Source organism: Carcharhinus amblyrhynchos, chromosome 30, assembly GCF_965287045.1.
Source record: "Carcharhinus amblyrhynchos chromosome 30, sCarAmb.v2.hapA, whole genome shotgun sequence".
In the NCBI taxonomy this organism is placed as follows: domain Eukaryota; kingdom Metazoa; phylum Chordata; class Chondrichthyes; order Carcharhiniformes; family Carcharhinidae; genus Carcharhinus; species Carcharhinus amblyrhynchos.
The window spans coordinates 3,487,173-3,501,782 of NC_137353.1; the positions used below are offsets into that span (position 1 = coordinate 3,487,173).

A 14,610-nucleotide genomic window follows, 5' to 3' on the forward strand; every position below is an offset into this window, starting at 1 on the left:
CTCAATTATATTGTCCAGCAAAGTGACTTTCACAATGAACTGCATTCTCAGCACAGAAACCAGCCTCTTGGCCCAACTGCTCCATGCCAGTGTTTCTGCTCAACAACCTCCTCCCACTCACCCTCAGTAAACTATCTATCCCTTTCTCCCTCATGTAGTTATCTGGCTTCACTTCAAATGCATCAATGCAACTCAAGCAACTTCCATACTGTTCCCTGGGTAAAAATTTCTCCTGAATTCTTCTTTGGAATTTTGTAGTGACTGTATTAGATTGATAATCCCAAATTTTATTTTCATGTGTTGGAGGAATTGACTTTTTTGTGACCGCCCATCAAACACCTTCATAATTTAAAAGCTATTATGTCACCCCACCGTGTCTCTCTCCCCCCTCCTCATTTCTCCTCCTGTCTCCCCATTCCCCCCTCCAAAACCTGTCCATTCAGACCAGACTTTCATTTTTGCTTCACTGTTTTGAAGAGCCAGAAGATGAAAGTTGTAACTCCAGTTTTTAAGCAAGTATGCGAGAGAAAGGCTGAAAGAGATGCAGGAACATTAAGTATTTTAAGCGCTAAACCTGTTAATCACTACAAGGAACAAAGAAAGCCAGTGAATGGAAACTTTAAGATCAAGGTACAGAACATTAAAAACAGAAAGTTTATTCAAAACAGACTAGAGTTGCAAGATGGTTGAAGAACAAGCAACAAAATGGATAAATAGATTTAAGTGTGCAGGGCTATGGCAAGAAGAAAAACAAACAATCTGGAACAGAGGAGGTCACTGTGAAAATAATCTTTGATGTCTTTCATGCGATTGGAAAGGTAACCAGGAGCAATGTGAGGAAAAAGAAAATTAGGCAGCGAGTTATGACTATCTGGAACGCACCATCTCAAAGTGTGGTGTAACCAGATTCAAGAACTTTCAGAACAGAATCAGATAAATACTATGAGGTGGAGATGTCGGCATTGGACTGGGATGAGCAGAGTAAGTAGTCTCACAACACCAAGTTAAAGTCCAACAGGTTTATTCCTGTTGGACTTTAACTGGTGGTGAGAGACTTCTTACTATGGATAAATACTTGAAGGGGCACAGATCTCCGAGAAAGAGCAATATGTGAGATTACCAATTGGATAACTTGTTAAAGTGCCAGTATATGTGTGGTCAGCTAAATGGCCTCCTGTGTTGTACCATTCTACAATTCTTCCATGAGGAGCCTTTAACAGCCTGTGATTGAGGCATCAATCAGGTAGGTTTGTTGAAGACTCTGGATTAAGTGATGCATTTAAGGTACTCAATAAGAAATGGCTACTCTCACCATTATTTGGTCTAATTCTCCTCTCCAAATGCTCCCAGTGTTGCGATGCCATCCAGCAGCATCTATATTCTTGCCGCAGCTTTTCAGACATAAACTGAGTGCTTTGCTGCTTCATCCTACACTTCTAGGATTTATACTTGTAGAATAAAGATAAAAGCAGAACTGCCTGTAGATTTGCAGCACACTGTCAACGTGAGCTGATAAAAATGTTAATTACTTTTGAAGGTGGCTGAACTGTGGTAGAAGCATCCATAAATACCAAATAGGCTATCACAAGGTGCTAGAAAGGGATTTTGCTGTTTTAATTTAAATTCAGTGAAGCCATACTGTAAATAATGAAATCTATTGGTAGAACAGTAATTTTCGATCAATCTGCTGTGTTTTATTAACCCCAGTTAACCGGGGCTCACGATGTGCACATTCCTCTTAGAGTGAAGGGCAAGGCTGGTAGAAACAGGGAACCCTGGATGACTCGGGACATTGAGGCCCTGGTCAAAAAGAAGAAGGAGGCACATGACATGGAAAGGTAGCTGGGATTAACTGAATCCCTGGAAGAGTATAGAGGGTACAGGAGTAGAGCTGAGAGAGAATTCAGGAGGGCAAAAAGAGGACATGAGATTGCTTTGGCAGGTAAGGCAAAGGAGAATTCAAAGAGCTTTTACAAATACATAAAGGGCAAAAGAATAACTAGGGAGAGAGTACAGCAATTTTTTCATACAGAGGGTGGTGAATATCTGGAACAAGCTGCCAGGGGTACTAGTAGAGGTGGGTACAATTTTGTTTATTAAAAAGCATTTAGACAGTTACATGGGTAAGATGGGTATAGAGGGGTATGGGCCAAATGTGGACAATTGGGACTAGCTTAGGAGTTTCAAAAAAAAAGGGTGGCGTGGGCAAGTTGGGCCGAAGGGCCTGTTTCCATGCTGTAAACCTTTATGACTATGGCACTCAATAGGATTCAAGATTCCACAGACTTGTAATAAGGTCAACTGCACAACCTGAGAGAGATATTGGTCATTTTGGTTTAAAAATACTTATTTTTAAACATTATTTAATAATTTCCCCATTTAACCAAAGATGAGCAGGTTAGGTTGACTGGCCATGACAAAATGAGCATAGCGTCAAGGGGATTAGCAGGGTAAACGTGGGGTTACGGGAATATGGTGGGATTGTGATCGGTGCAGACCCCAATGGCCTCCTCCTGCACTGCAGGGATTCTATGATTAACAGTTCTGATACGGGGTAGAATTTTCCACCCGTTTACGCCCCATTGCTGCTGCCAGTGAGGATAAAGAATTTACCGCTCTACCAAATCTCTGTTCACTGCAGCAGAACCAGAGAATCCTGCCATCATGAAAGGCAGGAAAATTCCAGTAAAAAGTCTAACAACAGCAGGTTTTCCACATCATGGAAAATTCCACCCATGGTATTTGAAGAATATTTATTTTTCTGGGCCCTTCTGTGCTGCAGATTTTTAATGTTTCAATGTTTTTAAAATCAATATGGTCCTGGAGTCTGGGTTGAGTGCACTATTGCTGGCCCCACCACCTGAATTCCTGACATGCCAGGTAGGGTCCACACCAGGAGTTTGCTAGCCTCCACAATGCGAAGGAGACACAAATTACTTGCCCCTGTCGAGGAGGCGGTGGGCAATGGTATTGTCACTAGATTGGTAATCCAGAGACCCCAGGCTATCGCTTTGGCAATAAAGGTTCAAACACCACCATGGCAGCCACTGAAATTTGAATTCAATAAAAAAAATTAAATATCTAACGGTGACCATGAAACCATCGACTGACACCAAAACTAACCTGGTTCATTAAATCAAACAAAAACGTCTTTCAAGGGAGGAAATCTGCTGTCCTTACCTGGTCTGGCCTTCATGTGTTTCCATATGAACGTGACTCTTAAATGGCCAAGTCACTCAGTCCGAGGGATGTTAGGGAGGGGTGATAAATGCTAGCCCAGCCAGTGATGCCCACATTAAAGATCTTTTTTTAAAAGCTCAATGCCCAGTTTCAATTGTTAGGCCACGTTAAAATCTTTAAAAAATGCTCAATTGATTTCTTCTGCTGAATTTACTGACAACACAAACATATTTGCAAGACTCTGACAAGAGGAGTTAAATAGTCTACTCTTGTTAGCGGTTTACCATGGGACAGGAAGAAAGACAATCACCAGCAGCCTCTGCCTATCCAGACAAAAATATTAACCATAAATCCACTTCAGGTCTCTAATTAGAGACAGAAAATGCTGCATCTCTTACGTTCAAAGAATGAAAAGGCTGGCAGCTGTCACAAAAGTTGACATTTTTCACATTACAAAAATCACTCACTGATATTTAGATCCATCGCTTCAGATAAAGCACAAATAATAAACGAGGAGAATAAATTTGCTAATAATAAAACTGGGATCTCATTGCGGCAATTTTTTATGGGTCAGAATGTGCTTCACACCTTGCATTTTTATAGCAATTTACGCAGAATAAAATCCTTCACAAAACAAAAAAAGCAAAATTTGACACTGAGTCACTGTGGAGATATTAGGTAAGCTTGGTTAAAGAGTAATGTCTAAGAGGAGAAAGAGGGTTTCGGGAGGAGGTTCTAGAGCTTAAGGTTCATCCACCAATGGTGAAATGATTCAAATTGGGAACGCTCAGGCAGCCAGGATTAGATGAACATTGATATCTGGAGGAAATTACAGAGATGGGGTAAGGCCATGGAAAGGTTTAAAATTAAGGTTGAGAATTTTAAAATCAAATCACTGCTTAACTGGGGCCAACGTAAGTCAGTGAGGACAAAGGCAATGTATGAATGGGACTCGATGCAAACTATGACACAGGTGGCAGAGTTTAGGATGATCTCAAGTTTACAAAAAAACAGAATCTGGAAGGTCAACCAAAACTAGACTCGAACAGTCCAAAGTAACAGAATGTGCAAAAGATGATTGTGGGTTGAAGCAGTTGACAAGCTGAGGCGAGGTAAATCAGAAATGTTAGAGGTGGAAACAGGTGGATCTTAGTGATGGCATGAATGTATGATCAGGTCAAATGTGACACCAAGGTGGTGGACCATCTTTCTCAGCTCTGCATAGTTAAAGAGAGAGATGGTTAGCACTGCTGCCTCACAGCATCAAAGGACCTGGGTCCAATTCCAGCCTTGGGTGACTGTGTGGGGTTTACACATTCTCCCCGTGTCTGCGTGTGTTTCCTCCCACGGTCCCAAGTGCAGGAGCCGGCCATTCGGCCCATCGACTCTGCACCGATAACAATCCCACCCAGAGCTGAACTCCGTGATCCCACTTATTTACCCTGCTCACTCCAACACTAAGGGGCAATTTAGCATGGCCAATCAACCTAATCTGGACATCTTAAGACAGTGGGAGGATACTGGAGCACCCAGAGAAAACCTATGCAGACATGGGGAGGATGTGTAAACACCACACAGACAATCACCCAAGACAATCATCTCTCACCTTAATTACACAAGGCAGTGCTAACCACTATGCTACCGTGTCACCCTAGTGAAGGTTAGATTAATTGCTGTGCTAAATTGTCTTTTAGGTCCCAAGATGTGTAGTTTAGGTGGATTAGCTGGAGTGAATACATGGAGTTACAAAGAGTCAGTGCAGACTCAATGGGCCGAATGGCCTCCCCTGCATTGTAGGGCATCCAGAAGCTTTAAGATGGAGTTGGTAGCTGGGGAATGGAGTTTAGAGAGAGGACTAAAAGACAGTGGTTTCAGAATTCCCAACTTTTAGTTACAAGAAATTTCTGCTCATCCGATGCTGGATGTCAGACAAGCAGCCAGACAAACTGGAGAAAATTGAGGAGTCGAGAGAACTGGTCGTGAGCTGGGTGTCATCAACATACACACGAAAACTGACAATGTTTTTACATCCTGTCGCCAAGGGGCAGCATGTGCTAATGGAACAGGAGAGGGACAAGGATAAACATTTCAGTAACTCCAGAGCTAACAGTGCAGAAGGGAGGAGTGAAGCCACTGTCTGGAGTTTTCCAGCCACGATTAGACAGATAAGAATGGAACCAGGCAGGCGAAGACCCAATCAACTGGATAATGATGGAAAAACATTGGTGGAGGTTGGTGTGTGTCAAAAGATGCAGACAGGTGGAGAGGCACAAGGACTGATAGTTTATCTATTTCACAGTCACAGCGGATGTCATTTGTGACTTTGCCGAGAGCTGTGGCAGAAGCTGAAATCTGTCTGGAGGAATTTAAACATGGATTCTGGGAAAAACGGGCATAAAATCTAGGAAACAACACATTCAAGAACTTTGAAGAGTAAAGGGAGGTTAGACATGAGGTGGCGGTTTAACAGATATGAAGCAGTGACACTACACTGTCATTTACAAGTAGCACATGCATTCTTAATATAGCTTTCCTACTGCAAAGGTGGATCTGAGTTCCCATTCAACTCTGAGGCAACTGCCTCCGTGAAGCGCGTTACTAACCCAAAGCAGTTGACCCTAACACAAACTATCAAGTGTCTCAGAGCAGTTCATTTACATCACATAGGGAGAATTTAACCAAATAATAGATAAAAATGGACGTTGCAAAGAGTTGGCAATCTAGATATTAAGAACAGATAAAGTTGATGCTCTAACCAAAAAGTGAGGAAGGTTTTAGATTTTTGATTTAACTTATTGTCACATGTATTAGTATACAGTGAAAAGTATTGTTTCTTGTGCACTATACAAAGCATACCGTTCATAGAGAAGGAAACGAGGAAGTGCAGAATGTAGCATTACAGGCACAGCTCGAGGGTAGATAAAGATCAACTTAATGCAAGGTAAGTCCATTCAAGAGTCTGACAGCAGCAGGGAAGAAGCTTTTCTTGAGTCGGTTGGTACGTGACCTCAGACTTTTGTATCTTTTTCCCAAAGGAAGAAGGTGGAAGACAGAATGTCTGGGGTGCACGGGTTCCTTGACTGCTTTGCCGAGGCAGCGGGAAGTGTAGACAGAGTCAATGGATGGGAGGCTGGTTTGTGTGATGGATTGGGCTACATTCATGACCTTTTGTAATTCCTTGCTGTCTTGGGCAGGGCAGGAGCCATACCAAGCTGTGATACAACTAGAAAGAATGCTTTCTATGCTGCATCTGTAAAAGTTGGTGCGAATTTCTACTGACATGCCAAATTTCCTTAGTCTTCTGAAAAAGTAGAAGCGTTGCTGGGCTTTCTTAACTATAGTGTCAGCATGGGGGGATCAGGACAGATTGTTGGTGATCTGGACACCTGAAAACTCAGTAAAAAGTCTGACAACACCAGGTTTTAGTCCAACCTATTTATTTGATAAATAGGTTGGACTAAAACCTGGTGTTGTCAGACTTTTTACTGTGTTTACGCCAGTCCAACGCCGGCATACCCACATCACCTGAAAACTTGCAGCTTTCGACCATTTCTACTTCAGCCCCGTTGATGTAGACAGGGGCGTGATAGAGCATGAAAGATAAAGCACTAAGCTTTGCAAAGGAAACATACAATGGATAATGATGAAAAGACATACGCAATAACAGAGATCAAAGGACCATCAAGTCAATACACTGGCAATAAGGAAATATCAAAAGTGAATCACAGAAGGTTCTATCAAAGATCGTCATAAAATATACACTTTGTCACTGCTGAAGAAGGCAGTGCATCAAAACCGGAGGGTGGTGAGGAGAAGGCGGCTGAAGTCTTTAGAAGAATTTATATCAATCGCATTTTGACTGCAAAGCAGAAACATAAAGCACCAAAACAAAATAGCCTCTGTTCTTTTCTTTATATAACTGGAACTGATGATTTGATCAAATGAGGTCAGAATGCCTGAGAAGAGAAAAATGTTGGTTACTGTGAACATGGAAAGAAAATGTGCTCAATTTCAGAAAGCTAATTATTTTTTCCTCAAGATGCAACTAGCATGGATGATTTTGAAAGAAAGCAGGATAGCTATGTGAGCGAGTAAGAAATAGAGGGATTTGCTAATGGGTTCGATGAGATAATGTGGGAGGAAGCTCATGCAAAGCACAAACATCGCAAGGACCTGTGGGGCCGAATGGCCTATTAGCATGATGTAAACTCAATGCAAATCTCTCGCAACCTGTCTCAAAGTATTACAGAAAATCATTCTCATTTTGTTACTAGAATAAACCTCCCTCAGACATTGCAACAGGAATTGAAACAGATTAACAAAGACAAATACAGCTCTCATGGTCTTTACTTTGTGATTCAAGCCTCCTAAGAAGAGGGTATGCCATAGAAACTCAGTCATTATAACGAGCTTTACAACCATTGGACTTTCTGGTTACCTTTCTGAAGCCAGAACTCTCCATTCACCTGACGAAGGGCAAACCCCGAAAGCTTGTGAGTTTACTATCAAATAACTTGATTGGACTTAAACCTGGTGTTGTCAGACTTCTTACTGTGTTTACCCCAGTCCAACGCCGGCATCTCCACATCGTACCTTTCTCCACTCCTGCGCCTGCCATTTCATGACAGCCCAGCAACAACATCACAAACTGGCTAATGTAGCTCATGGAACAGACAATTTATTATTCAACTATGCTAACACTCCCAAGTGGAGACGCAACATGAAAAGAGAAAACAGCTCCAGAAAAACGCACAAAGCTTTTATGTTTGTAACAAATGCTTTGTGCACAAATAATGCTCCATCCCCAAATGATGCACCTGTGAAATGCATACCAATCACATCAGTCTCTGTGTAAGATGTACACTATTTAATGCTTTATGTTTCTTCAACAGGACCGATCAAAGACCACATTTCCAAAATAGGTTAAAATGTTCAATTGCAAAGATTTCCATTCATCAGAAGGTTTCCTTTCCATTGTCAATAGGAAGACAAATATTTGTCTCTAGAGTTTACCTGCAAATGTCCGGCAGTTATTCACCATTTTTAGTGCAAAATATTGTCAGAGACCCAAACGAAACCAGAAAACTTTAGATATACCACCACGCTGATCAACAGCTTGAATGACGAGTTAACATTCTGCTGTGTCATGCACTAATTATTCTCACCAAATATTTTCCTCCAGACAGCAACTGTGCACTTCTCATTTTTGCACTGGTTTCCAATACCCCTGCCCATTGCCAAAAATCACAGCAAAAATCAGAGAAAAGAGAAAAAAAGCTTCCATTTATACAGCGCCTTTCGTAACCACCAGATGTCTCAAAGCATCTTACATCCAATTAAGTACTTTAAATGTAGTGACTGTCATAATGTAGGAAATGAGACAGCCAATTTGTGCACAGCAAGCCCCCGTTAACAGCAATGTGACAATAGCCAGATAATCTGTTTTTGTGATGTTGATTAAGGAAATATTAGACAAGACATTGGGCATAATTCCACCACTCTGCTTAGTAATGCCACGGGATCTTTTACTTCCCCTCGAGCAGCAGATGGGGCCTCACTTTAATGTCTAATCTGGAGACTACATCCCCGACAATGAAATGCACCCTCTGCACTGCAACAAATAGTCACTACCCCCCACTCTTTCCTCCTATTTTATCCCACCCTTTCCTTACCTTTTCTCCCCGTTTCTTAATTTTCTCTCTCTCTCTCACCCATTCTTCCCCCCGCCACCACACACACACACACCATCTTTCACAATTTACCCTGATTTCAGCTTCTCTGCCATTTGGCCATTCACATCTTCTATTCTCTCAATGGGCTGCCATTAGCAGCCTTTCCCCTGGTTTCTGTAGCTATGACTCATCTTTCATTCCCTCACCCTGTAGTATATCTCCCACTTTCTATATCTTTTAAGCTTTGACAAAGGGTCATCTGGACTTGAAACGTCAGCTCTTTTCTCTCCTTACAGATGCTGCCAGACCTGCTGAGATTTTCCAACATTTTCTCTTCTGGTGTCAGCCTTGATTTTTGTGCTTAAGCCCTGGAGTGGGGCTTGAACCTAGAATCTTGTGATTGAAAGGTATGTGTGGTGCAAACTGAGCCACAGCTGACACTAAAGACAGAAATAACCAACAGTTTTAACTGTGTTTGACATTTGAAAACTGCCTTGAATCCAAATGTTCACATCTTTGTGTAATTTTCAGCTCAAGTAGGACTTACTCTCTATTATTATCCCGAATTTGTATTAGACTTTTGTTACGGTGTAGGGTCCTGAGATACGGCCATTCTACCAAAATACAGCACAAAAATGGAAAAAACTCATGGGCCTATTAGCAAAGTCAGTTGGCAGAGGTCATCTCAATGCGCTAAAAATAGATATTTGCTGGGATATGCAAAGCTAAATATAAAAGGAAAAAATATGCAAACCTTCATAGCTCAGTGCACACACAATCACAAATTAATGATTAAGGATTGCCCTGTTGTTTCTTATCAATTATTGAATATATTAAAGAGAGTAGGAATCAGGTTAGTGTTCCAATATATATGGAAAGAACAATGACTCCACTCACATTATCATGATGTCTGCAGGCAGTGAAATCTAGGCTGCCTGTTTTACTCAGGTGAAAAACAGCCAAAATCACATCCTTCAGTGCAGTATTAAAGTGACATTAATGCATCTGCCCCTTCTGGATTTCATCTCAGTCCATCCGGCAACCAGACTTTTCAGTCTCACAATTTGCTGTTCCCACGTTGCTGGGATAAAGTAATCCAGATAATCCATGACAGTTGATAAGCAAGCGTTTGCAGCTCCTATCTAACAATGACATCCTCCTACTAAATATCACCATGGATTAGTGTTTCCAAGTGCAGCATCAACATCGACCCACCCCCCACCCAATAACCATGCTTTTTCTTTGAGGTGAAGTTATAATGCTATTTGGGACAATGAACAAGCCACCACATAAGCAGCTTTAATTCTCTGAACGTTTTATTAAAAAGGCATTAAGTATTTAATGAAAATGCATCCTATAATTTGCCAGAGAAGCACTCTAAGGAATGTGGACAAAAGAGTCAGCACCATAAATTACTTCTGAAAAGAGCATTAGCTCATTGTTCCAAATAGTTCCAAGACAGGGTGGCACAGTGGCAAGCACCAGGGACCCAGATGCTCTGGTTCCCTCCCACAATCTGAAAGATGTGCTGGCCATTTAAAATTCTCCCTCAGTGTACCCGAACAGGTGTTTGGAGTGTGACGACTAGGCGATTTTCACCGTAACTTCACTGCAATGTTAATGTAAGCCTACTTGTGACACTAATAAATAAGCTTTAAAACAGTACTGACAGAGAGTTTCACTTTGTGCGTTCAATTTGATGTGATTCTAGTTTGTCACAGACACATTCTGCTCTTTACAATCCACTAAATTAGTAACACACTGTGGAACCAGTTTGAAATTTCCAATTAGGTGCTTCAGGTGAATCCCAGTTTCGATATGCAAATTAACCCAGCCACCAGCATGAAACTGTGGTCTGGGATTTTCCTTTGGAAATCTCCCACGTTAAGATGGTCTGAGGGGTTCAGTGTAGGGAAAGTAAAATGAACAAGATGGCCAATCACCTAACCCCTAATCTCATCTCATTTCACCTGCACAAGCAAGGGCGCTGCCCAGTTGTGTGTTTCTTGGTGATGACGGGGGAGCAATGCTTTGGGCAGCAATTTTCTTTCTGCTCCAAATTTCCGTATCAAAAACATGTCAGGTTAGAATACAACACCCAGGGACTCCTGTAGAAGGAGGTAGCAGACCTTCTTAGAATCCTTACAGTACAGAATGAGATTATTGGGCCCACTGAGTTTGTACTGACCACAATCCCATCCTGGCCCTATCCCCCAACCCCATGTATTTACCCTGCTAATCCCCCTGACAGAAGGGTCAATTTAGCATGGCCAATCAACCTAACCTGCGCATCTTTGGACCGTAGGAGGAAACTGGAGCACCCAAAGGAAAGCCACACAGACACGGGGAGAAAATGCAATCTGCACACAGGCAGTGAGTCGAAGCCAGAATCAAACCCACTCCTCGACGCTGTGAAGTAGCAGTGCTAACCACCATGAAAGAGAGGCAAGTACAAGGATCTGGCTGCCTCTCCTCCTTCTATTCCATCTCTATTTTGATCCAATCAGATCCATGAACACATGACCCACGTGACAGGTTTATGGGATGTCCATCCTTTAAAAATACTAATTTCTCTGGTGTTATGGTGAGTTTTCTGCTGCAGAAGCACTGTGCTTTCCTCCTTCACCTGTGATGGGGTTTGTCTGCAGAGCAGGTGCCACTGGGAGTGATCTTGCTCATGTAATTGTCTTGAACGAAAGAACCAAAATCATGCCAAGGTCAGGCTACCGTCCCACTCCGGTTCATTTTGGGTGGGAGCAACAAAATTCAGGAACCTGCAACTTGGAAAGTATATTTGGCAAAAACATACGGTTCCCATAAAGTGCTAGACTCATTGACCGACACGGAGCAATATTGACAGTCAACCGAGAAGCAGTCCCTGAACAATTCATTTTCAGGAAATATTCTAAAAAGTATTAAATCGGCTTGATAAAAGCTCATTGATTATTACAATAAAAGGCCATTATTTTCTGAATGTAAGCTGTAGGCTTTGTTCAAAACAGAAAGGCTGCTGGTCACACAGACACTCATATTAAGTCAGCTTGATAATGAAGAACCAAGCAGATGACCAGAAAGAGGTTCATCCACATAAAGGTTATGAACAGCACCAGAGATAAACTACAATTTGCAGTGGGATTTGCCTTTGGCTTTGAAATAACATGGCATCAAAAACTGTCTTTTTAAAAAGATTATGAAGAAATTCAGAATTGGGGAATCAGACCTTATTTCAAGTCATGTGTATCGATTATAATACCTCAAAGATCATCCATAAACAAAGGCATTTATTCTGACAATCTGAACAGTCAAACCACTGCAAGCTTCAACCATACAGGATCATACATACTAACATTAAAAGATACGTGACTGGATGATGAAACAAAGCAATGATGCTGTGGTCATTCATGTGAGCCACACTGATAAAGTTGCCTTCGTTTAGCACACATATAGGTGCACAGTTGCAAGAAACAGATTCTCTCCTCCCTAACTGCATTTCATACCATTCAGAGTTCACTGCATTATAGGAAGGATGTGAAAGCATTGGAAAGTGTGCAGAGATTTACCAGGATGTTGCTTGGCATGGTGGGAAGGTCTTATGAGGAAAGGCTGAGGGACTTGAGGCTGTTTTTGTTGGAGAGAAGATGGTTAAGAGGTGACTTTATAGAGACATCCAAGATGATCAGGGGATTAGAAAGGGTGGACAGTGAAAACCTTTTTCCTTGGAATGGCAATGGCTAGCACGAGGTGACATAGCTTTAAATTGAGGGGTGATAGATATAGGCCAGATGTCAGAGGTAGGTTCTTTACTCAAAGAGCACTAAAGGAGTGGAATGCCCTGCCTGCAACAGTAGTGGACTCGTCAACATTAAGGGCATTTAAATGGTCATTGGATAAACATATGGATGATATTGGAATAGCGTCGGTTAGATGGGCTTTAGATTGTTGCGCTGACCTGTGAAACCATCGAGGGCCGAAGGCCTGTACTGCGCTGTAATATTCTATGTTCTAACCCTGGAACAATTAAAATGCATCTCTTACTAAGATCTGCTAACTCAGTGCAGACTGAAGATTAAAACTGAGACCTTACTGGTCAGTCTAGCCTATTTACTTACTGAGAAGTATGTTACAACACTTGCACTGGAAATACTAGGATCTGCATCCTCCAGGTTTCATTACAGTACTGCAAATGATCGTAGTGCATCAGTTATTGCTAATTTTTGTTGACAAAAGGAATAGTATGGAACATCTTCTCTATATGTAGGATCTATTTTCCTCAAACTTCTTTAATTTATCCTTTCCTTGCCTGAGTGCTTTACTGGATTACTATTCATATATGAGCCTTCATAGCAAGATTTGAAAACTGTGAAGTCTGCCAGCAGAACAGGTCAAATGGCTTCCTTCTGTGCTGCAGCCATTTTGTGTCTCAGACCCTGACCCTGTTCTTATCTGATCTCCAATCATGCACTTTCTAGCAGGGAGTCACTGAATAACCATCAGGATGGGAGCTCTGGCTGTACCAAGGGGGCCAAAGTCACATGTAACATCCAAATGCTGTTTGTTGGTAATTCAGCATTAGGCAGGTACAGAATCAGGTAGGAGGACACCATGGTTCTGTCTGGCTTTCTAATAAACCATATTAACGTTCAGTTCTCAAAACATCTCCTTATCCAATGAAAGACCTCATGAAGGTTAGCTATCAGCTTCATAAGTGAAATTATTAGTCCCTTAAAGTGCAAGTTCTTCAAGATGATCTTTACTCCTTATGTGGTACGTATCCTCCAATAAAGATTTAATTTTTAATAAATGGAGAATAAAGGTTGGTCACTAAGCAAGCTTTGCCACCAGCATTTCTGATTTACAAGTTTAATGAGGAAGGTTGCTGCACAAAAGGCAATTGCAAAAGGCAGCGCCAATACTATGCTGACATTTTCTTAGAATCAAGAAAGCTGGCTGCATATCATTTGGAACAAAAAGCATGTTAAATTATCAAAGCCAATGACTCCTATCTAGGTTGCATTAACCCAGTGGAATCAAAGTATCAAGGTTTTTCATTTGACTTTCAGACATTGCAAGTTTAATTCTTCTGCATTGTGAGCCTTTCACATCAGATGATAAAGACCAGTAAACAACACTGACAGTCATTTAGGATGTTCACGTTAAGTTCCATCATTTAATGCTTCACTGGAGACTCAGCATTTACCAATCGCTCAATTCCATGCACTTTCAAAAGATTAAAATCAGATGTGTCAGTAGGAGTTTAAAAAGATAATTCAGGAATTTACAAAATTGACTGCAAGAGGATAAGTTACCTCACATTCTCTATTCTATAACTTAGTTTGTGGAAAGTGTAGGGATGGAAACTACAGATGATGTAATGTGTAAACAAAGGAAGGAATGAATGTTCCGGATGCAACTGCACAAAAATGGAAAGACAGACACTGGCTGCAGCAACACAGGTTTAGGGCAACACAGTGCAGACTACAGGGAAGGGATAATAAAGTGGTCTAAACACTGCAGAGGGGTCACAAGGAAGGATAGTGCATGACTCTATGCTGTTAATATAATAACTCTTCAATCAGAATGGGACAATAACATACAGAAGTAGTTCAGGCTGCATGGTCATTACAACAACGTGATCCTGGCTCTACTTTATTGGAACATAGGCTTACGATTATTTCCAGGTAGCTACTATTCTCCAATTTATGGATTGTTGCTGGTAAAAGTAAATAAACAAATGTTTGTTTCCTTCTCTTCCATCCCT

The 14,610-nt window shown here is 41.5% G+C and overlaps 1 protein-coding gene across 4 annotated transcripts in view; it reads right to left on the bottom strand.

Annotated features, from left to right (window-relative positions):
* The window catches only part of mib2 (MIB E3 ubiquitin protein ligase 2), a 241,273-nt gene that overhangs the window by 124,426 nt on the left and 102,237 nt on the right, over positions 1-14,610 (bottom strand). The gene's annotated exons all lie outside the window — the stretch shown is intronic.